Below are 25,352 nucleotides of genomic sequence, written 5' to 3'. Positions count from 1 at the left end.
AAAAACAAAACTTTAGATTAAGGAATTGTCAAAAAAAATATGCTTCAATCTGTTTTCAACTACCATCAGTTCTTTCTCTATAAATAGATTGCAATTTTCATGTCCTTCAGAGTTATATTGGATCATTACATTGATGAAAATAACCACATCATCCCCAGCAGATCGACTTTATACTATTGCTGTTATTTTGTATACAGTACATTTCATTCTGCTTCATTTTTTGTAGGTCTTTCCAGGCTTTTCTGATAACATCCTATTCATCATAACTTTTATATAGTACCTTAAACTTGACAAAATTTTTCTTCACAATAGCCCAACAAAGTAGGTACCATATGTTTTGTCATTATAGTCAATCATCATAACTGTTTCCCTCCATCCTATTCCCTTCCCATGATATTTACTCTATTTTCTATGTTCTTTTACCCTATTCCTCCTCAAAAGTGTTTTGCTTCTGACTGTCCCCTCCCTGCTCTGCCCTCCTTTCTTTCATCCTTCCCTCCTTATCCTCTTCCTCTCCTACTTTCCTGTAGGGTTAAATAGATTACACCTCCCAATTGGATGTGTATGTTATTCCCTCCTAGAGCCAACTCTGATGAGATTAAGGTCTTTGAGCTAATTCTGTGTTCTAAATTTTCTCCCTCCCTCCCTCCTCAACCCTCCCTATGAAATCAAGCAATTCAATATAAGTCATACATGTGCAGTTATGCAGAACATCTTCACCTTCCTTGAAAGTGTTTTGCTTTTTATTGTTCCCTTCCCCAATCTGCCCTTCCTTCACCTCTTCTCCGCCACCCCCCCCCCACTTATCTCCTTCCCTTTCCACTTTCCCTCAGGGCAAAATATATTACTACACCCACTTGAGTATGTATGATATTCCCTCTTTGAGACAATTCTGATGATAGTGAGGTTCACTCACTCCTCCATTCCTTCCCCCTCTTCCCTGCCCCTCCATAAGCTTTTTTCTTGTTTCTTTTATGTGAGCTACTTTTCCCAAGTCTACCTCTCCTTTTCCCTTTCTTCCAGTGCATTTCTCTTACCCCTTAACTTTATTTTAAAGATGTCATCATGGATTAGCTAGCTGGCATAGTGGACAAATCACCAACCTTGGACCCAGAAGGCCCCAAGCCCAAATCTGGCCCCAGACATAAGCCACCCCACCCTGACTACCCCACAAAAAACAAGGATAAACAAAAAATAAATGCTTTATAGATATCATTCCTTCATATTCAGTTCAGACCTATGTCCTCTAAGTTTATTCCTTTCAGTTGCCCTAATACTGAGAAAGTTCTTATGACCTAGAAGTATTATCTTCCCATACAGGAATGTAAACAGTTTAATCTTTTAATGTCCCTCATGATTTCTTTTTCCTGTTTACCTTTTTCTGCTTCTTGTATTTGAAAGTCAAATTTTCTATTCAATTCATCTAAATCACTATTGATTAAAGATATGTGAAATAAAACAACTCTGAGATACCACCTCACACCTATCCAAAGCCAATATGACAAAAAAGAGGAAATGACAAATGTTGGAAGGGATGTGAGAAAATTGAAACACTAATGCACTGTTGGTGGAATTGTGAACTTATTCAATCATTTAGAAGAGCAATTTATAACTATGCCTGAAGGGCTATAAAACAGTACACATACCCTTTGACTCAGTAATACCAGTACTAGGTCTGAATCTCAAAGAGATAAAAAACAAAAAGGAAAAATACCTATATGTACAAAAATATTTATAGCAGTTCTTTTTGTGGGGATGAAGAATTGGGAATTAAAGGGATGCCCATCTATTGGGAAATGGATGAACATGTGGTATATGATTGTAATGGAATACAATTGCACTATATGGAATGGTGAGCAAAATACTCTTAGAAAAAAATCTGGACTTACATGAACTGATGCAAAGTGAAGTGAGCAGAATCAGGACATAGTGTACATAATAATGGCAATATTATATGATAATCAGCTGAGGATGACAGTTATTCTCAGCAACAGAATGACGCAAGACAATTCCTAAGGACTTAAGATGAAAAATGCTATCTATCTCCAGAGAAAGAACTGATGGAATCTGAAGGAAAATTGAAGTATATTTTTTTAACTTTATTTTTCTTGGGGGAAGGGTTGGTCTGTTTTCTTCCACAATGTGATTAATATGGAAATATGTTTTGCATGACTACATGTGTATAACCTATGTCAAATTGCTTGCCTTCTTAATGAAGGGGGAGGGAGAGAATTTGGAACTCAAAGTTTTAAAAAAATGTTAAAAATTATTTTTATGTTTAAGTGGGGGGAAATAAAAATAAATAAATAATTTCATAGATAGATAGATAGATAGATAGATAGATAGATAGATAGATAGATAGATAGATAGATAGATAGATAAACTCACTCCTGGATTTGACAAATCCTTACTGAATAAAGCTGAATTCACTGGTCTGGGAAAACTCTAGTCACTGGATTTAAGGTAAGGATCTGGATTTGAATTTTACCTCTGCTATATATTACTTTCATGATGTTGTCTAAATCATTTTACATATGTCAACCATATTTCCTTATTTGTAAAATGAAGAATTTTATAAAATTTTAAAATAATTTAATTAATAAATTATTGTTAAAATAAAATTTAGTGACTAATAAAATTGGTGCCTAAAATCAAATAAATATTAGAATTTAAATAATTAATGGATTTATAATTTTAGAAATCTATAACATTAAATGATATGTAATATGCCTTTATGGTCTAAATTCTGTGGTCCCTTACATCCTAGGTCTCACAAGGTATTGGATTAGGGACATTACTAGATGTTCCCATGTAAAAATATCCATTCCACTCAACTGTGAGACTATGATGATGATAGCCATGATTTGCACTTACATAGATAGCTCTTTAAGGTTTTTAAAGCACTTTGCAAATGTTATCTCATTTTACCTTCACAATATCACTGGGAGGGGGGCAGCTAGGTGGCACAGTAAAGCACCAAGTCTGGATTCCAGAGGACCTGAATTCAAATCTGGCCTAGACACTTGACACTTATTAGCTGTGTGACCCTGAGCAAGTCACTTAACCCTCATTGTCCCTCAAAAAACAAACAACAACAACAAAAACAATAGCACTGGGAGACATGTACTATTATTATCCCCATTTTTACTGATGATAACACTGAAGCAAACAGAGATCAAGTGATTTTCTGAGAATCATGTAGCTGATAAAGTATCTGAGGCTAGATTTAAAATCAGGTCTCCTGACTCCGGGTTCAAATTTTCATCCACTGTGTCACCTCACTTCAAAACAAGTCTCTGAGAAGGAGATTCCCTCTCTCTCTCTTTTCCCCCATGCCACCATTAAGCATGGCATCAGCAAAAATGGACCAGAGATGATGCATCCATGAGACAAAGAAAGGTGTAGAAAGATAGCCAACTGAGGGAGAAAGAAGCTTTAAGGACTATGATCTCCTGCCACCAGATAACAATGCCCACACGAACTCAAGAAAGGACTTCCAGTAACTAAAGCTGTGTTTCTATATGTGTTCTCTATGCGTGTACTTCACCATCCTCACATGCTATAATAAGAGCTTACTCTCCATTCAACCCTTCTGTATGCAAAGGGACAGTCTGTTCCTGGTTTGAGGGATGGGGGAGATATTTCTGTAACAACTATCCTTGGATACCTGCTTAGTAAATGCCATTTTTAAAAGCTAACTGAAGTCTATCTGTTTGGTTATTAATGGGAAGCACATTGGTGGGACCCCATGAGCGACAATACTTGAAATCCCAACTACCCTTCCAGTTACAGCTGGACCAATTCACAGCTCCACTAACAGGATAATACTGTACCTACTTTCCGACAGCCCCTCTTGCGTTTGTCATTTTCCTTCTTTGTCAACTTTGCCAATCTGATGGGAGTGAGATCAAACCATAGAATCGTTTTAATTTGCATTTCTCTGCATGTTAGTGACAGAAAGTTTTTTTTTTTAATATGGCTAATAATAACTTGAATTTCTTCATTTGAAAACTGCTGAGTCATATCCTTTGACCATTTGTCAATTGAAGAATAAAAGTTCATATTCTTATGAATTTGAATTCATTCTCTATATCATGGGGGAAAGATCCTCATCATAGAAATTTGCTGCAAAGATTCCCCCCCCCCAGGCATCTGCCTCCCTTCTGATTTTTTCTTTTGTAAAAATTTTAACTTTATATGAACAAAATTGTCCCTTTTGTCTTTTTTGATCCACTTTACCCTTTGTTTGGTCATGAATTCTTCTCCTACGCAAAGATCTGTTAAAGAAAACAAGCTGACACTCCCAAATCCATGTTCTAAAATTTCTTTCCCAGAATTGATGTACCCTTCATCACATATCAGGCATTGAAACTATTGTCTGCTGAGGCCAGCTCTGATAGGTTGGGATAGCACAGAATATTCTGCTATGATGCAGTACCCTGAATACAATCAATACATGAAAATCCAAATTGATTTAGAAAATGTGGGCTTTACAAAAAGATCCTTTGCTTTATAGCAAGCTTCCCTTATACATTTAAAATGAAATTCAATTTATACTTGACCTCATGGGAAATATATAAAAAGTGTAGAGCAAGAGACAGCTTAGAGAGACTGAAGAGACTGCAGAGGACTCTTCAAGCAGTTATTCTTTTTTTCTTACTTTAATCACTTTTAAAACAGTTATTCTTTTTGTTGTTGTTGTTGTTTTTGCAGGACAATGAGGGTTAATTGACTTGCCCAGGGTCACACAGCTAGTAAGTGTCAAGTATCTGAGGCCAGATTTGAATTCAGGTCCTCCTGAATCCAGGGCTGGTACTTTATCCACTGCACCACCTAACTGCCCCCAAAACAGTTATTCTTAAAGTGTGGCTGGACCTCTTGCATTCTGCCGTTTCATGTTGTTAGGTAGGGTGCTAGAATTCATTGTTACAAATGATTGTCTAGACACTGACAAATTACATCTTTATTCACTGGGCTCCCCTAATTCACCTCCTCTCACTACCACCTAGAATATCTGTTTTGTCCTTGATTTGCTTTCTAATGTCAGGTATATTGGTCATAAAGAGAGATATCTGATATCTACCACAAACATTCATTCATCAAACACATAAAGAGTATTCACTCTATGCAAAGCACTGTGCTAGCACTGAGGGTGAAACCATACTCTATGCTTGGGGCAGCTAGGTGGCGCAGTGGATAAAGCACCGGCCCTGGATTCAGGAGGACCTGAGTTCAAATCTGGCCTCAGACACTTGACACTAGCTGTGTGACCTTGGGCAAGTCACTTAACCCTCATTGCCCTGCCTCCCCCCCAAAAAAAAACCCTCTATGCTCTAGTAAATAATCACCAGGTATTCAGTAAACACCTGTTATGTGGTAAACAGTGTGATAGGCACTAGGAAAGTGAAGACAAGGTAGTTAAATGACAGGGGGTTAGGGAGTTAGGGCACTGGTACTTGAGGGAAGCAGGAAGCATGTATTTTCATGATATATATTTATGAAGAAGGCCATACTTGACTTCATTCTCAAAAGAAGTAAGGGATTCTATGAAGTGAAATTGAGGTGCGATAATACAATAAGAATAGGGAAATCTATTACTTATGTATAAATTAACATAGTAGAAAAAGAAATTTTAAAGAATTACACATTAAAATATAAAGTATTTTTAAAAATTAGAACAACAAATGGTGCTGTGAGGGTTTCCATGGGGACAGGATCAAGTCTAACTTGAGGGGACTAAGGGAGGAGGAGGAGGTGCTTTTGAGCTGGGTTTTAAAGGGTGGAAAGTTATTCAAGAAGTAGAAATGATGATGGGAACTGGGAGAGGGAGATTTCATAACATGAGCAAAGATATAGAGGTGAAAGAGTACAGGATACATTAGGAAAACAGCATTAAAAATCCTGCTCCTTATGGCATGGAGGTAGCTCCGGGTTCTTAAAGGCAGTGCTAGGAGAATGCAAGCTGTAATAGGTGTTCCTGAGTTATACCAAGTCTTCAGGTATGAGCACAGTGATGGACTGGGGTGGGGGTAATCTGAAAACCAACCTAAGTTCAGAGAGCCTCATCCCTATGAAGTCAAGTCAACAATTATTTATCAAGTGTTGACTAGGCTGGAGATGGTGGTGATAGTTTATGTTGCCTGGCACGGATTGCCTTCTATCTCCCCCTCAGGGTGCCTGGCTGTTTGGCTTGTTTAATTCTTAAGTGGAAGTTGTTTGGTAATAGGGAGAGAGGGAGTGAGAGAGGGTGGGATGGGGAGAGGGGGAGAGAGGGAGAGAGGGAGAGGGGGAGAGGGGGAGAGAGGGGGAGAGAGAGAGAGAGAGAGAGAGAGAGAGAGAGAGAGAGAGAGAGAGAGAGAGAGAGAGAGAGAGAGAATACTTACAAAGTGCATTACATTTTTTTTCCTGGTCCTCAAAGCTCTGTGAGGTAGGTAATGCAAATAGTATGATCTCCATTGTTCAGAAAAGGGAATTCAAGCTTGGAGAGCTGAAGAGACTTGTCCAGAATCACACAGCCTGGAAGGGTCTTGTCCAGGATCACACAGATCACATCGAGCTGTTTTATCTTCAAAGCTAATGTGCATTCCACTACCTCGTGCTACTTTTGTAGGGTCATAAAGTTGAAAGAGACCTTATAAGTCAGTGAGTCCAGCCCCCCATTCTACAAATGAGGAAATAAATATAGTACTTTGTGCCAGACACTGTGCTAAACACTTTACAATGATTTTTTTTTCATATGATCCTCATAACAACCCGTGGGAAAAGGGTGTATTATCCCCATTTTATAGATGAGGAAACTATTGCAAACTGAAGTTATGACTTACTCAGTATCACACAGCTAATATGGGTCTAAGCCATAATTTGAACCTAGATCTACACAATTCTTTTTTTTTGGGGGGGGGGGGGATGGGGCAATGAGGGTTAAGTGACTTACCTAGGGTCACACAGCTAGTAAGTATCAAGTGTCTAAGGCTGGATTTGAACTCAGGTCCTCCTGAATCCAGGGCCCCAGTGCTTTATCCACTGTACCACCTAGCTGCCCCAGATCCACCCAATTCTAAGTACAACACTACACCCTTCAACTTAGCATATAAATAATTCAGGGCTAACAGTCTTGTCTCAAAGGCAAAAGGAGAAAAATGTTGTCATGTAGAATTTAAATCAATCTCATGGGACCACCAACCCATTTCGAGTCTCCATTCCCATCCCCACCCTCTTTCTGGAGACAAAGTTTAACTCTGGTGGAAGGAAAGGGGTGCAGCCCTGACAGCAGCCTTAGGTCAACTGAGATTTCCCAAAGTAACCGCCCACACAGCTCAGGCCTGCAGACCTATGTCAGTATGACATCATCTCATCATTAGTCCTAAATAGAAATTTGAGGAGAGGATCTGGTTCAAAACATTCCCCATCCTGTCCAATTTACATGATATTCTCTCCAGGCTTGTCAGCTCTCTCAATGGTGAGAGCTTAGTCTACTATTTTAGGTGTAGAGATCTGCTTTCTCAAATTAGGCTCTGGAGTTTGTCATTAACTCATCAAATCCTTCCCTTCCTGAGCTCATATAACTTAATATTGAATTACCACCTATCTTACTATCTCTGGTAAACATCAAATTTGTTGCAAACGGCGTGTATTCTGTCCCTGATTTGCTATGCAGAAGTTTTCATTACTTGTATTATTTTCTTAGTCACAGCCTGCATAGGGCTGGATGGTTACCTGCAGGGGCCTGGCATCACCAACACTCAAGCCAGGCTTAACAACCACAGCTGCTCTTCATTTTTTTTGCCCTGCCTCTGCCAATGGGAAACCTTAGAAAAGCATTTGCAAAATGAAGTGTCACTGTTCATTTTTGTTCCACCCAAGTGGCCGATAATTAGTGATGTGTTATATTACCAACCAGCTCAAGTCAGCTCATTCCCCTCTCTGAATCTCCCTTTCTTCATTCATCAAATGATGTGGTTAGACTAAGTGATCTCTGAGGTCCCATACAGCTCTAAAACACTGGTGACTTTTGTGTTTCTAAAGGATCAGAGTTTCCGGCAGTGAAACCAAAACCAATCTCTGTCTTGTCCAATCCAGAGACCAAACCCTGTCCCTCCATTTTGCCTGTCTCCTTTAAGTCTATGAGGGGGAATGAGATGTCACTCGATTAGACTCTATTAAATATTGATTAGGCAAGGTATTGTTCTGGACGCTGAAGTTACAAAGATAGATATGATGCAAACCCTGCTCTCATAGTGTTGATTCTCTCTCTCCACTTACTGTCTTTGCCCTCCATATGGGAAGAGCTAAGCTTTATGCTCTCCAGGTGGAAGAAACAGTGGGTCAGAAAAGGAAACAGAGTTTTCTCCTATCCCCACACCCAGACTGTTGGCTAGAGAGACAGAAAGAGAGACAGAGAGACCAAGACAGACACAGACAGAGACAGAGAGAGGAAGAAAGAGACAGAGACAGAGACAGAGACAGAGACCGATTATTGTCATCTGGTGAGGGTATTAAAAAAAGATAAAGGCTCTGAGGCAGCTATGTGGTTCATTGGATAGAGTTCTGAGCCTGGAGTCAGGAAGACTCATTTCCCTGAGTTCAAATCTAGCCTCAAGTGACCTTGGACAAGTCACTTAACCCTGTTTGCCTCAGTTTCTTCATCTATAAAATCAGCTGGAGAAGGAAATGACAGATCAGTCCAGTATCTCTGCCAGGAAAACTCCAAATGGGGCACAAAGAGTTGGACATGACTGAGCAACAACAAAGGCTCTTTGAAGAAAGTGAAATTTTTGGCTTTCTTGCCCTTGCAGGATGAGCTGGATTTCAAGAGAAATATATAGGGAATCAAAAATTATGTAAGCAAAGGCATGGAGGCAGGAAAGTAGAAGACACATTTAAGCGTAGCAAGCAGGCAAGTTTGCTTGGAGTTTAGAGAGCATGAGAAAGAAGGGAGGTTAAATAAGGCTAGAATAAATGATAGGTTTGTCCTGATTTTAGAGGGCCTTCAGTGCTATCCTAAGAATTTAGTATTTAGCCTTTGAGCAGGGGGGAACCATCGAAGAGTGGAGAAAAATGTATTTATTAAAATGTTAATTTTTCATTAATAATTGAAATGGAGTCTATGTAGTTGGAGACTGGAAGAAGACTTGTTGGGAGGATAGAGCAAGGCTAGGAGAGGTAGTAGCTAGTCCAAAATGGTCAAGTTCAAGTGGTATCTTTTATAAAAGACCTTTCCTAGTCTCTGCACTTGTTAGCAATTGGAATACCCCCTTAAAATTATTTTGTATTCATTTAATATATCTGTTACATTTATTTACGTACATGTATCTTCCAGTGGAATATAAGTTCTTTGAGAGTAGGGACTGTTTGGTTTGTATTTCTCTATCTGTAGTGCCTAGTATAGTGCCTAGAACATAGCAGGTGCTTAATAAATGGGTTTTTAATTGAATTAAATTGAATTTCCTAATATAGCAGTCCATCTACTATATCCCCCACACTGCCTATTCTTCTTCTACAAGTGAACCCCATCACATGGCTTGTTGCACCAACTTTTCTCTCATTGGATTTCCTTCACTCAGTTATACCTGCTGTAAAGAATACAGATCTTAACTTTCACTTCTACCTTTCTAACTCTGAAATCAGAAGCCAGAAAGCTTTGATCACTCTTACTACTAGTACCTACAACACTCATACAATTAGTCCTCTTTGATGGAGTAAAGCAACAATGGTCTGCATTGTGACATGGGGAACACAGTGCTTGATGTGGAATCACATAAAGTTAAAATCCTGTCATTTATTCACTATGTGACTAGAGGCCTCAGTTTTTTCACCTGTTTAGTGAGGATAAAAATAGCATCAACCTCTCTTACCCTTAGTCTCCTCATTTTAAAAATGAGGAAAATAGGGACAGCTAGGTTGCACAATGGATAGAGCACTGGCCCTGGATTCAGGAGGACCTGAGTTCAAATCTGGCCTCAGACACTTAACACTTACTGGCTGTGTGATCCTGGGCAAGTCACTTAACCCCAATTGCCTCACCAAAAAGAAAAAGAGGAAAATGACATCTGTAGCACTTAAGTTACAGAATTGCCAGGAGGCTGAAATGAGATCATCTGTGTAAATTTTTTTGCAAACCTTAAAGTTCTATACTAATGTTGGCTATGTTGATAATGATGATGGTGGTAGTGATAACATTTGTATAATACCCACAATATTCAAGACATGATGCTAAGCACTTTACCATTATTATATCATTTGATCCTCTCAACAATCCTGGGAAGTAGGTGCTCCATCATCTCCATCTTACAACTGAGGAAACTGAGGCAGACAGAGGTGAAGTGACTTGCCCAATTCCATACAGTCATTCCATCAGTCAAATCTGATGTCAGATTTGAACTCAGATCTCCCTGACTCTAGGCCAAGTGCTCTCTCCACTGTGCCATTTAGGTGCCCATTTTTATTAATTCTGAGTTTTGACTCTGTTACTGTGTGACCCTGAGTCATTTAAACTCTTTGAGTTGTAAAATGGGAATAGGGATATTTTCATTGCTTGTTATATAAAGTGCTTAATAAGAAAAGTACACTGGAATCCTCAAAGTACTACATAAATGTTATTGTCATGGTGTGGTCTAAAGTATTCTTCTGATGACTTATCATGATCTACAGAGGTGACTGCATGAAGGCTACACCAGCAAAGCACAAAGTTCTGGCAGGTTCCACTAAGCTGGGAAGGCTTTGAGCAATGACATGACCCATTAGATAGAGCACCGGACCTGGAGTCAGAAAGAGCTGTCTGCCTCCATTTATTCAGTTGTAAAATGGGGATAATAATAGCACCTACCTCCCAGGATTGTTGTGAGGATCAAATGAGATAATAGTTGTCAAGAGCTCTGTAAGCCTTAAAGCACTATATAAATGCTAGCTATTACTGTAAATGGTCTCATTTGGGATACAAACAGTACCAGGCTGAGAAGTGGATGATGACCTTCACAACTGGTTCTCCCTCTTATGAAAAGCAAAAACCCTTTGATGATCTGATAACCTTTGAGAGTTGCTATGGCCAAAAGATTAATTTCCCTATGGTCAATCTATTAACAATCTCCTCTGATCTTGACTTGGTAGGTCCTGGGACAAAAGACATTCAATCCATACAAAGGCAACTTTGTATGTGTCTGCCAAGAAGAATATGTACTTTGCTGATAAGGAACTCATCTTTACCTCCATGCAGTGCTTAGCCACTTAGTTGGTAGACGTTAGTGGAGATATGGTACCTTGGTATTCATTGTTAATTAGTTCCAGAAGGCACAAGTGGGAAATGATGAGTATCAAACAAATTTTTCTCATAAGGGGTAATATAAATGGAAATAATCTGAACCCCAGAAATTTCATATTTTACTTGGCAATTTATAAATTGATGGGCATTTTTAGTTTTTGGTTTTTATTTTAAAATAGTGTCAACTTTTTAAATTAAATGTTTCATTTCCCTCACCCTCAAATTCTTTCTCCATCCTGTCACCCCCTACACACACACACACACACACACACACACACACACACTCCTACACCCCCAGCCATAATGATTACTCATCATGGGATACCCAAGGGGACCTCAAATCAGATTTAAGAACAGACATTCATTTTCTTCAGGGACATGGGGATGGAGTGGGGTTGTGTGTAGAGGAGAGGATGCTGCTGTGCTGTCTGAAATAATGAGCTTCCAGCACTTGAAGATGTTTTGCCAGAGGAACAGCATGAAGTATCCCCCCAATACACACAGCCTGATGCTCCCTTTCTTGGGAGAACCGAGGCAGAGCTCAAAAGAGAAGTAGAGAAGCCTTTTTGTTGAAGGCTGCACGTACTATTGGGTGGCAGACTATGGCAGCTGCAAAGAGGGGGACAAGGGTTTTAGAAAGTTCTCTAGGTGGCTGACAACAGCCTGGGCTGTGTCTGTTGACTCTTCTTTGTCCTCAGGGAAAGTGGAACCTTAACCTTGGCTAGAACACTTGTTTTCTGACCCTTCTCCACCTACCTCCCCCAACTTCCTTGCATCGCAGCAGGCGGCTGGTAGGAAATTTGGCTTGTGAGGCCTTGTAGGGGACCCCACCCTCTCTGTTCCTGTTCTTATTTGGGCTCTGTCAGCTTTGTTTCTTCTGAGATCTGATCTCCATGAGCCTAATTGGGCTCCACTTTCAATCCAACCTTTTGTTACCACTCACACATTAAAAGACTAGCACAAATCCCCAAATCCCACACTCCTCAAGCAACAGAAGAGCCACACCAGTGTACTCCAGGGATGGATGGAAGAGTTTTTAACCATGGCATTTGACAATTCAGACAGAAGTACTTATCTCTAATAGCACAGAATAAACTCAATTTTCCTATAGTGATTCAATGGACACCTAACTGAAAAGGGTCCACTCAGGAGCAAATCCAAACCCAAGGGGGAAGGGAGGGGAAGATTATATTCCTGGGATTTGGTGTTGTGTTCATGAATTTTCCCAGTTCTGGTAAAAATGGAAAAAAAAAGCACAAAGTTCAACTCAAGTGTCTGAGGCTGGATTTGAACTCAGGTCCTCCTGAATCCAGGGCCAGTGCTCTATCCACTGTACCACCATATGTGTGTATGTATATATAAGTGTGTGTTTGTATATGTAAATACATGCCTATCCATATCTTAGATATACAAACTTTTGTAAGAGAAATTTGCTACAAGAGTTTCCCCAGTTAACTGTTTGTTTGCCTTTTAATTATAAAAACATTAATTTTGCTTGTGAAAAAGTTTTCCAATTTTATATAAAGGTGCCCATTTTATCTTTTATTATCAACACCATTCCTTGTTTAGTTAATTCTCTTTTTAGGATATAACCTTCCCTTCTCTTATTTGTTTATGACATGCCTATCATATTTTGGTCATTTAACTTTCAGTTTAGATGATAATGTGATAGGTCTAAGGAGCCCAGGTCTTCCACAAAAAAAAAAAACAAAACACAAGGGGCAGCTGGATGGCACAATGGATAGAGCACCAGCTCTGGATTCAGGAGCACCTGAGTTCAAATCCCACCTCAGACACAACACTTACGAGCTGTGTGACCCTGGGCAAGTCACTTAACCCCAATTGCCTCACCAAAAAAAAAAAATCTAAAATGGTACCATAAGGAATAGTAATGAAAGTGTGTTGTTTAAAATCTAAATTGTGGTTCTAATCTGCATCCCCCCCACAGTCTTGGGGAGAAGCTGGCTAAAATCCATGATAAATTCAGTAAGAGTTTAGGCTTTTAAAGATTTATATATATATATAAAAGTTAGTGAAGAGAGAGAGATTGAAAACAGATTCCTTATAGCATGGAAATCCTAGCTCAGATCTAATTCGGTATAGCCAGAGATAAAGAAAGCAATTTCCTTCCCTAGCAGCCCACGGGAAATCTCTCACCACCAAGCCGATGCCCAAAAGACTAAGAGGGCACCCCCCCACCCCCCCCACCCCCCCACCCCCGTCCCGCTTCTGTTCTCCATCTGCCACCATGCTCGTTCCTGATTACAAAAAGAAAGTTCTATGAGTGAGCATTCACTTCCTAGTTCCTCTCTCCCTCCCCCAAAGGGGAGGTCCTTCAAGCTGGTTGATTGAGAGTGGTCTCTTGCTGATGTCAGTAGTACACCAATATGGGGCCAGCCAGGTGTGGCCTCTATCCAATCATTCTCATTCTCACCCAATTCAAACAATACTAAATCGATCAGGTGGGGCCCCTGGACATCTGTCAAATTCCATTATTTTATCACAAAAACAAAGAAAATCACTAGTAAACTCTTCCATCCAATCCAGGACTATTCGAGAGGATGGCAAGAAACCACAAGGGGCTCATGGAGAGAATAAGCCAGGGGGTGTGGAAGCCTGAGAGGTAACTCCAGGAGAAGAGAGATAGAGACTCAGAGAAAAGAATGGCTTAATTATAAGGACTCTAAGAGCAACTGAAATAAATTAAGCAAGAAACTTTTTAAAACAAAATTATAACGCTTGAAGAAAAAAATCAGGAGAATAAAGGACCTACAACAAATGGTAGAAAACCTTACCCAAATAGTGAAAAATAAGTGAGGCGCATCAAGAAATAATAGAACAAACTAAAAAAACTTAAAAATTAGAAATAAAATAAATGTTAATATTTATGTCATGTATCCATTTAACAAGTATTGGATTTTAGGAAAGGAGTCCTAGAGTAACAATATAGTAATAAATTGTAAGGGATGTTCTAAACCTAATTTCTGTCAAATTGCTTCCCATTTTTTCTAGCAGCAGCAATTGGTTTTCTTGGGTTTATCAAACACTGTGCTACTATGGTACTGTTATGGTCTTTTGTTTTTGCTTGAATTTGTGTCTCCAACACTTGGCACAATACCTGTCACATAATAAGTATTAATAAAGGCTCATTGCCTTGCAAGGCATGGTGCTGGGTTCTAGTAATAAAGACAAAATTTAAAACAGTCCCTGACCTCAAGGAGCTTATATTCTACTGGGGATGGGAAAAGTAAATATGTCTTTATAGAACTAAGTATTTGATTGAAGGAGGAAAAGAATCCCAACTACTAGCTGGATTAGAGCAAACAGTGTATAATGTAACACATGACTCAAGCCTTGAATAAAGGTAGGGATTGCAAGAGGCTGAGGTGAGGACGGTATGCATTCCAGGCACAGGGAGACAGCCTATGAAAAAGGATGGAGGTGGGAGATAGAATTTTACATTCAGCAACCACAGTGAAGCCAGCAGGGCTGGAATGTAGCCTCTATGAAATGTGAGATAATCCTGGAAGGGTTAGGCTGAAACCTGACTGTAAAGGGCATTAAATGCCAAACTGAAAGTTTGAATTTTATCCTAGAAGAATGAGGAACTGCTGAGGGCTCAACTTGGCAAAGCTGAAGGATTTCACAGCCCTCCGCTGGGGTATTTTCAAATGTCTTTGTTTTTGTGACTTCTGGTTTAAGAAAGGTCTTTCCCTAGATAACCCCACAAAATTCCTGCTATGAACTTTAGGGCTTCCTGTACTAATCTTATAGTAACTACCACTACCCTTCTGGAAGTATTAATAGCTCCACTTACAGGAGATCCTAATTTGCTTTTGACCCAGTGTTCTCATGCAACAAGTTCCATTTCATGGATAATTTTCTTAAGTCACTAATTATATGAAGAACCCTGTGATAAATGCTAGGAGAAGCATGAAGACTGCTATGACATTTTGGAACCTACTCTTAAGAAGCTTACATTGAAGCTGGATGTGTTTTCTTGGCAAACACACACACACACACACACACACACACACACACACACACACACACGGCATCCCAAAAGCTTTAATAGGTTAAACTATTAAGGCTTAAAACATCCCCAAGACTTTTGGGATGTCCTCTGTGTGTATTTATAGTTACATATAATAATCTCTGTGTATCAATGGGATCCTTACGGGTTACCATGGGTACCTAGGTAGTGCAGTGGATAGAGTGCTGGGCATAGAGTCAAGAAGACTCATCTGACCTAAGACACTTACTAGCTGTGTGACCCTGGGCAAATCACTTAACCCTATTTTCCTCAGTTTCCTCAACAGTCAAATGAGCTGGAGAAAGAAAAGGCAAACCATGCTAGTACCTTTGCCAGGAAAACACTAACTGGTATTTAGAGTTGGACATGACTGAAACAACTGAACAAAAGCAAAAATTGGAATTCATCTCAGAGTCAAGGCATTGACATTAAAAGAGATCTGGAAAGGTCTCTTCCAGAAACTAGGATTTGAGCTGAGGCTTGAAGGGGGCCAAGAAGTTGAAGTGTGGAGAGAGAGCATTCCAGGTATAGGGGTAGGGGAGTGGGGTTGGTGGAAATGGAGTATCTTATGAGAGACACTCCCATGAGAAAGGAGGGCAGTGTCACTGTGTCATAGAGTATGTTGAAAATAGTAAAGTGGGGGCAGCTAGGTGGCACAGTGGATAAAGCAGCGGCCCTGGATTCAGGAGTACTTGAGTTCAAATCCAGTCTTAGACACTAGACACTTACTAGCTGTGTGACCCTGGGCAAGTCACTTAACCCCCATTGCCCTGAAAAAAAAATAGTAAAGTATAAGAAGGTAAGAAGGGTCCATATTGTGAAGGGCTTTAAAAGCCAGAGGATTTTACATTGTATTCTGAAGGTAATAAGGAGCCACTTGAGTTTATTGAGTAGAGGACAGGTGATGTGATGAGACATGCTTTAGGAATGAAACTTTGGCAGCTAGGGATAGGCTGGTGTCAGGAAAAATACAAGGCAGGGAGACCAACCAGGAGGCTATTGCTGTAGCCCATGCATGATGTGATGAGGGCCAGTAGCAGAGTGGTGGCAGTTTCAGAGGAAAGAAGGGCAAATATTAGGAGAGATGTTATGAAGATAATTGGCAACAGATTGCATATGGAGATTGGGGGAGGGAAGGGGAGAAAGTTAGAAGGATTAATACCCAATTATGAGCCGGGTTGACTGGAGGGATAGTGGTACCCTCCTCACTAATGGGAAATTTTGGAAAAGGGAGGCTTTAGAGGCAAAGACGAGTTCCATGTTGGACATGTTGAGATTTGGATGTCTATGAGACTTCAGTTCCAAATGACTAAGAGGCATTTAGAGGATTGATAAGATGAACAAGTGAGACGTTTATAGAAAGTTCCATTGCCCTGGGTGAATTACTCTGAGTTCTCCAATACAAATGACCTAGGATTTCATCAATGTGGGCATTCCCTCTAACACGACAGTCTGCTCTCTTTTCATCCTTCTCATTTTATGACCAGTGTGGTAGAGTCTCATTTTAAAATATTTTTATGAATACCCATTCCATGTCCTTGCTGTCCACTTTTTTTTTTTTTTTTTTTAGTGAGGCAATTGGGGTTAAGTGACTTGCCCAGGGTCACACAGCTAGTAAGTGTTAAGTGTCTGAGGCCGGATTTGAACTCAGGTACTCCTGACTCCAGGGCCCGTGCTCTATCCTCTGTGCCACCTAGCTGCCCTGTCCACTCTTGATATATGACTACTAAACACCTTCCAGTCAGGTATTCTTACCCTTGATATGTTTTGTACCATTTTAACAATACAGAAACACTCTTGTTGGTTTCCAACAACAATAAGGGAAGAGACAGCTGCCCAGGCAGGGATAGCGATGGGATCTGGCCCTCTGATTTCATTGATATAAGGAACTTCTGGATGCAGAAATTTCCTCTGCCAATGTGGGTCAGTATGTTCTCTCTTTCTTATAGTGTTAGGAAGTTGCCCAGAATTAGAGCACCAATAACCGAGAGGTTAAGTAACTTGCCATGAAGTTACCATCAGTATGTATCAGAGGCAGAATTTTAATTTTGCTCTTTTTTCTTTTGAGTGCACCTCTCTTTCCATAAACTGCACCACATGACCTTATTGTTGTTACCTGGGATTTTGATAAATTCATCGTTCCAGCTTCACAGAAGGTTATTAAGAGAGAGTTAAGAACGCTATAGCTCTGTTCCTATCTTCATGAGGACAAGGTTACAAAGAAAATTACCTCTAAAAAAATCTCTTAGGCCAGCTGCCAGAGACAGGGACCTGGGCTGGTTGAACCCTGTGTCTGACTCCCAAATGACATTCCCTTTTAAAATTATTATTGTTGGGGAAGTTAGGTGGCAAAGGGGATGGAGCACTGGCCCTGGATTCAGGACGACCTGAGTTCAAGTCCCACCTCAGACACTTGACACTTGCTAGCTGTATGACCCTGGGCAAGTCACTTAACCCTCATTGCCCCACAAAAAAATTATTATTGTTTCTGATATTTCTTAATTATAAATAGCAGACCCTGAAAACTTTCTCCTTTGGAATTACCCCCCCCCAAAATCAACTTGCTTAAGAATATGTACTATCTCAGGACAAGTCATGTCATTGACACTGAAATATTCAATCATGTGCAGAGTGAACTACGGTGAGTTCCAGGTGTGAAAAAAAATAATTCTGGCTCTCAAGCTGGCCTAGCCGCTTTTCCAAACACTGCTCAGTGATTTTTCTGGCATTTACAGAAAGGCTATTTCTGCCTGGAGCTTTAACACTACAAAGATTTTAATGGAGCTGTAGACAAAATGACAAATTTCACACATTTGGAGGCACTTTCCTGGAAGCATGAAATTCTGCTACATATTCTACTCCTGGAGTTTCGATAAAACAATAGCAAATATAACTGCAGGATCCATCTGTGGGTTCCTCCAGGCTCTGGGGGACAGTCTCTGCCTCTCTGGCCCTTAGCAAGTGCTCTGGGGCTAGGTCACTAACTACAACACCATGCCTCCATCTGTGCCCAACAGATGCCCCATCATCTTTCTTGAGCTTCCACTTGTGAGACTATAATACAAGATAGGTAGAGGCTAGAATTAGGGTCATAGAACTCTGTCATGCTAAAGGTTAGCTTCTGACATGTTTATAAACTGGCTGTACTCAAGGCCACAGAGAATACTGAAGACCAATACTGATAGGATATGAATGGTTAAAGACTAGAAAAGTATAATAAAGCATCTGAGCTATATACGGAACAAAGAAATCTTGGAACAGGGTAGTTTGGTACAGGCAATGCTGCAGCAATACAAAACACACATTTTTTTAAAATTATAGGCATTTATTATCTTTTTCTCCTACTCCCCATCCTTCCCAATAAAACAATTAAAAAAGTCATCACAATGATTATGCAGAATCCCACAAAACAAATTTCTTTTTTGGTGTACCCAATATGCATGCCTCATTCTAGATTTTAAGTCCATCTCTGTCAGGAGCCTCTGGCTCATGGTGTATTATTGCGCTAATCAGAGTTCTAAAGGCTCTCAGAGCTGTCTTTCCTCTTTAATGCTATTCTCATTGTGTACATTGTTCTGCCGGTTCTGCTCACTTCACTCTCCATCAGTTCACAGAGGTCTTCCCAGTTTCCTTTGAAACTGTCCATATCGTCATTTCTCATGACACAAGCACCTTCCATTACTTATAGATGCCACATATTTTAGCCATTCCCCAATAAATGGGAAGCAACACACTCCCCTCCCCAGCCCTGCCCTTTGTTTCAAGTTTCTGGTTCCTACAGAAAGAGCTACTGTAAAATAATTTTGCACAACTTGATCCTTTTCCTCTTTCTTTGATCTAGGCCTTGCAGTGGTGTAGCTGACCAAAAGGAATTCACAGTTTAGTAACTTTGTGAGAATAGAACCAAAACACAAATAATGAATGCAGGAATGATGTATGTAAATATACATACACACACACACACACACATTTATATTTAATGAAACTAAAGACATAGAGAGGTATGGAAAGAGTAGTAAACCTACCATGAATTTTTTTGTATACACAAAAATAGATATGGATATAGACATAGATATTATATATACTTACACTACATATATACATATGTATATACATATATACCATACCTATCTGGCATATGTATCCATAGAGTATATGTGTAGGTGTATATATAGAGAGATATGTGTATGTCTATAGATATAGATATATAGACATACACATACCCATATATATGTATCTACCTAGATATATGGTGTCTATCTGTATTTATATAGATACAGAGATAGCAATATATACACAGATATATATATATGTAGATATAGATATATACACACACATCTAGATAGGTGTATAGATACAGATATAGCTCACATCTCCTCTCCACATTCTTACCAAAGCACAGGGCTGACCATATCATTTCCCTCATGAAGAAGTGTGCATGATTCCCCATTGCCTGAAGAATCAAATACCTCTTTCACACTTAAAATCTCACCAGAGTTACTTCATATTGCTCCCCCTCATGTACTCTCCCTTCCTTCCACCGTACCTTTTATAGGACATTCCATCTCCTGCCTTCCATGTTTTCTGACCAGGCTATTCCCTAGAGTGGAATGTCCACCTTCCTTACCCCAAGCTCTTAGGATCCCTCCTTTTATTTAAGACATCTCAAAGGCCATATGCTATACAAAACTTCTCCTGACTCTTCCTACCCATCACTTCTTAGTGATTCCTATCCCCCTCTTCAAAATTAAAAAAAAAAAAGCTTTGTATTTTTTCTTCATATATTTTGTATTGACTTCTGTGTACATATTTTATTTCCTAAGAAGTATGTAAGTTCCTTGAGGGCAGTTTTTATTTTTGTCCTTCTAGCCAATGTTTCTAGCATAGTGCTTAGGATATAAGTGGTTAATATATGCTTGTTGAATCGAATTGAACAAATGAATTTAAGGAATATTATTATTCCAGAAGAATTAATGAAAATGAAGATGTCAGAGACCACTGGGGAAATGTGTATTGTATTAGAAGAGTAAAGTAAGAAGAGTTAGGAAAACAATACACATAATCATCACAGAAGTGAATACCAAAGAAAATACCAAAAGAGAGCAAAGTTCTGATGTATGCAATGATCAATCTCAAGTCTGAAGGACTGAAGGTAAAGTACACCTTCTTCATGTCTTCACAGGCATGGTGGACCACAGCTGAAAAAGAAGGGATATGTATGTGGTCAGACTCCACCAATGTATTGATTTGTTTGACCTCACTGTTTTGTTGTTGTTGTTGTTGTTGTTGTTTTATCTATTAGTTGTGTCTGGCTCTTTGTGACCCATTTGGGGTTTTCTTGCCAAAGTTACTGGGATGGTTTGCCATTTCCTTCTCCAGCTCATTGTCATTCTTTGTGAAAAATGAAGAGTTCTATCGGAAGCCAAAGGAGAGTGATTAAGATTTTTTTTTAAAGAAAGAAAATCCAAGAGAGCACTAATGAAATGAGTGCTAGTACCCTTTATCACAAATTCCTTAAGTCTATGAGACTACAGGTTCTAATTTATCTTCCATCATTAAGGGGTTGATTCAAATTAATAGCTCCTCATGAAATGCTAATGAGAACAGTCTAAAATGTAGCAGCAGTTTTGTGGTACCCAACTATTAGACCTTAAAGTCTGATTTTGTTCTGTATTTTAATACTATTGTAACAAACATATCTTCTTATTGCTCTATAATGAGGAAGTCCCATTGTAGAAATTCCCTTCATCAATGCAAATCAGTGGTGGAGCTTTCATTTGTAATCTTAGAGATTTCCTCTGGCGGCACTGAGTGGTTATATCTTATGCAGCTAGTAAGTCTCAGTGGTACAAATTGAACCTATGTCTTCCTCGCTCCAAGGTCAGCCCATTGCTTCATTGTGACAAAGTCACAGTCATAACAAAACAAATTATAATCTCAAACACAAAAGGATGGATTATGAATGGTGGAATCTCAGGCACAGGTGGAAAACTGATAATTTCAGGAAAACAAAAGCAAGCACTGCTCACATGAGTAAGTATATGTGGTTTTGTTCTTTGAAGACATGAAACATGACAATATTCATTTTTTCTTTGTTGTTTTTTTTTATTCACCATGTTACTTGATTACTCAAATATTTGAGTTGTTGTTGCTGTTTGTCCTTCATTCTCAAAGAGGACCATGACATCAGGGTGATGTCATGACTTGCACTGAATTGAATTTAAGTGAGGGAGGGCTGTGCAAAGTCACCAACCTCACTCTCTCCTCTAGAGCCATCTGGGTCCCTTAGCAGGATGACTGGAGATAGCCCTCGATGTTTTAAGGCAATTGGGGTTAGGTGACATGCCCAGGGCCACACAACTAGTAAGTGTCTGAGGCCAGATTTGAACTCAGGTCCTCCTGAATCCAGGGCCAGTGCTCTATCCATTGTGCCACCTAGATGCCCCCAAATATTTGAGTGACCTCGATTTGGATGCTCCCTCCAAAGATGCAGATCACAGCCCTTTGTTACCTACTCATCCTAGGAGACTCTTGTTCATGTCCTCAAATTTGCCACAGGGCATTGCTTAACAGTAAATTTGGCCTCTTGGACATCCCTTATATGGGACATTCCATCCCTTTGCACAGGAAGTCCATCCAATATGATGTGAACCTTGCTTACTTTGTCCTGAAATTAAGAGGAACTGAGTAGAATGTGCAGACCACCTCTTTGCTAACCCTCGCTGTCCATGTGATCAGTCCATCTTCTTTTGCATTTATTAATGACCTTCTTTACCCTTTTCTTCCTTTATTTGATGTGCCTATGGGCTATCCAGTTTGAAAAACATTGAAGAGGTCATCGGAGATATGTGACTGGTGTCCAGAAGAGGAGACTACGGCTGGATATATAAATCTAGGAGGCACTTACATGGATAGGATAATTAAACCCAGAGTAGCTGGTGAAATCAATAACTGGGAGAGTAAAGAAAGCCTAGGAAAAAAGCCTTGGGTATATTACATAGTTAGGGGTGAGATTTGCATCATGAACTATTAATAGAGACTCTTCAGACAGTTGGGAGGAAAACCAAGAGAGTTTGTGTTATAAAAATCCAGAGAGGGGGCAGCTAAGTGACTTAGTGGATAAAGCACCAACCCTGGATTCAGGAGGACCTGAGTTCAAATCTGACCTCAGACACTTGACACTTACTAGCTGTGTGACCCTGGGCAAGTCACTTAACCCCCATAACCCCCCACAAAAAAAAAATCCAGAGAGAAGAGAGGATCCAGGAGGAAAAAGTGATCAGTAATGTGAAATCTACAGGTCAAAAGAGGATGCAGATTTTTTTTTAAAGTCATTAGATTTGGCATTGAAGAAATCATTGGTATTCTTTGCCTTATTTTTTTCCTCTGTATTCTTTGGGAATCTCAATGAATCCTTTGCTCACAGCTTCTAGCAAGAAACAGTGCTGTAAAAAGAGAGACCTTGTGGTTTTCTTCCTTCTGGAACCAGTCCTTGTTCTTTGCATTTTAAGTGGAAAAGAATAATTTGGTAATCAATAGAATAAGCCATAGGAATGTGTCCCAGAATCATTATCCCATTTTACAGATGAGGGAACTGAAGCAGAGAAAAGTTAACTGACTTACCCAGGGTCACATAGTCAGTGTGTGATGCCAAGTTTGAACTCGGGTATTTCTGACTCCAGGTCCTACAGTTTCTTCCACTAGATTATCCAGTTGACTTTAATTATTTGTTGCCTGATGATCCAGTTTATTTTGGTAACAAACAACTTGTATTTGATATAGCATTCTATTCTGACATCTCATCATTGGATGGAAGTGGCCTTGGGTTCTTGGGTGCTGGGAGAATATAAACTCTGCAAGGTTGTTAAGACAGAAAATATTAGAGCACTGTTCTGATAGCGGACAATCTACTTTCCAAGGATCAGCCTGGCTGAATATGGACAGACTCATCACTCAGACACTGGCCATGTGATAATGCATTCTTTGGCTATGGCAATAGGGAAAAACACAGAATATCTTCTGTCCCGTGCAGCCCTTTGAGGAAAGGGAGGCAGATGGTCCTAAGAATCACACAGCTTTCCAACTGTCTATAAATTTCAATTTAACCATTGGTACCATAAGTGTGATATCCTTGTCCAATGACCAGTAAGTGGACATACCATACGAAGAACTGAATCACATCTATCCTGACATTTTTACTATAAACAAAACCAGAAGGCATAAGGAAGCTGGGGTTAAGTAGAAGGATGGCTCATTGGTTCTCCTTGGAGGCAAATGAAAAGAGTTGGCAGAGCTAGCTTTATTGTGTCCGAAGATAACAAGGGACATGGGATATTTGGACATCCTGAATTGAGGTGCTTATGAGAGCTAGTCATAAAAATGCCACCAGCAAAATCATTGCAGCTTATACATTAGTATCTAGTACAGGATGAAAAGGGTAGAGGGTAGGGGATAGAGACCCAACCTGTGGTGTGTTTTTGGTGTACAGAAATCCCAAATGAGGAACCTCCCTCTACCCATGCAGAGCAGTATCTCCTCTGCTTGCCCCAGGGTCCTATGGCCAGAATCAGAAGTGGGATTTGAATCCAGGTCTTCCTGACTCCAAGGCCAGTTCTCCACTATGTCTTGCTTTAGAAAAATTAAATCAGCAAATTCTTAACTGTGCAGTGACTCCAGTTCAAAGATAGAATTAGGCTAGCATACTGAAAAAAACAGGGTAGAGGGTATGGTTAAGAAAAAAGGCATAAGAGAGGCCAAACTTGAAGACTACCCAGAAGCTTTAATAATGATGATGATGGTAATTGCTAGCATTTATATAGTGCTTTCAGATTTGCTTTAATAATGATGATGATGGTAATTGCTAGCATTTATATAGTGCTTTCAGATTTGCAAAGTACTTTACAAATTTTATCTTATTTGATCCTCACAGCAACCCTAGAAGGGAGGTACTATCCGCATTTTATATGTAATGTCATTGATATTGCACTGATTGAACAAATCTATCCAGGACTCTGACCCCCCCCATTTCAAAATATTATTAAAAGCTCCAGAATTCCTTGGTTATAATAGTACTAATAATATCAAGCATTTATATAGTGATTTAAGATTTCTTAAGCACTTTGCAAATATTATCTCCTTTTATATTTACAATAACCCTAGGAGGTAGAACCCACTCTGGCCAGCCTCTGGGGGATGGGTCTCTCCATATTCAGCCAGGCTGATCCTTGGAAAGTAGATTGTCCACTACCAGAACAATATTCTAGTATTTTATATTTCAACAACCTTACAGAGTTTATATTCTCCTGGCACAATCCTCAAGAACCCAAGACCACTTCTATCCGATGATGAGATGTCAGAGTAGAATGATATATTAAATACAAGTTATTTGTTACCAAAATCTACCACATAACCAAGCAACTAATAATTAGAGGCAGCTCGGTGATATAGTAGAAGACCTGGAGTCAAGAAGGTCTGAGTTCAAATTTGATATCAAACACTTATTAGCTGTGTGTTTTTGGTGTATCCTGAATAAGTGGCGACCCTGGATATGTCACTTGACCTCTGTTTACCTCAGTTCTCTTATTTGTAAGATCAGGATAATGATAGCACCTTCCTTCCAGAGTTGTTGTGAAGATAAAAGGAGATAATATTTGTAAAGTGCTTAACAAATATTAAAGCACAATATAAAATCTTGATATTATTATTACTATTATAACCAAAAAATTCTGGAGATTTAATAACATTTTGAAAACAACACTTCTTCTGATTCCCATTTCAGATTTCTTCAAACCTGTAATGAAAGTTTTATCTGTCAAAAATAAAATATGCCATGCCTAAGACTCTGACCAAATAAAGTATAGAAGATAGGTGTCCTGCCATTTTTCCTCTTCACAATATACCTAGTGATCGTATATTATGATGCTCCTCTCATCTTCCAACAGGACAGGGGGTTCCTAGCCTGAGATCTGTAAGTTTGTTTTATAAAAATATTTTGATAACCATATTTTGATAAAATTGTAACCCTATGTAATTTACTTTATGCATTTAAAAACATTACTCAGA

Source organism: Dromiciops gliroides, chromosome 5 (assembly GCF_019393635.1).
Source record: "Dromiciops gliroides isolate mDroGli1 chromosome 5, mDroGli1.pri, whole genome shotgun sequence".
Classification (NCBI taxonomy): Eukaryota; Metazoa; Chordata; class Mammalia; order Microbiotheria; family Microbiotheriidae; genus Dromiciops; species Dromiciops gliroides.
This window is presented reverse-complemented; position numbering follows the sequence as displayed.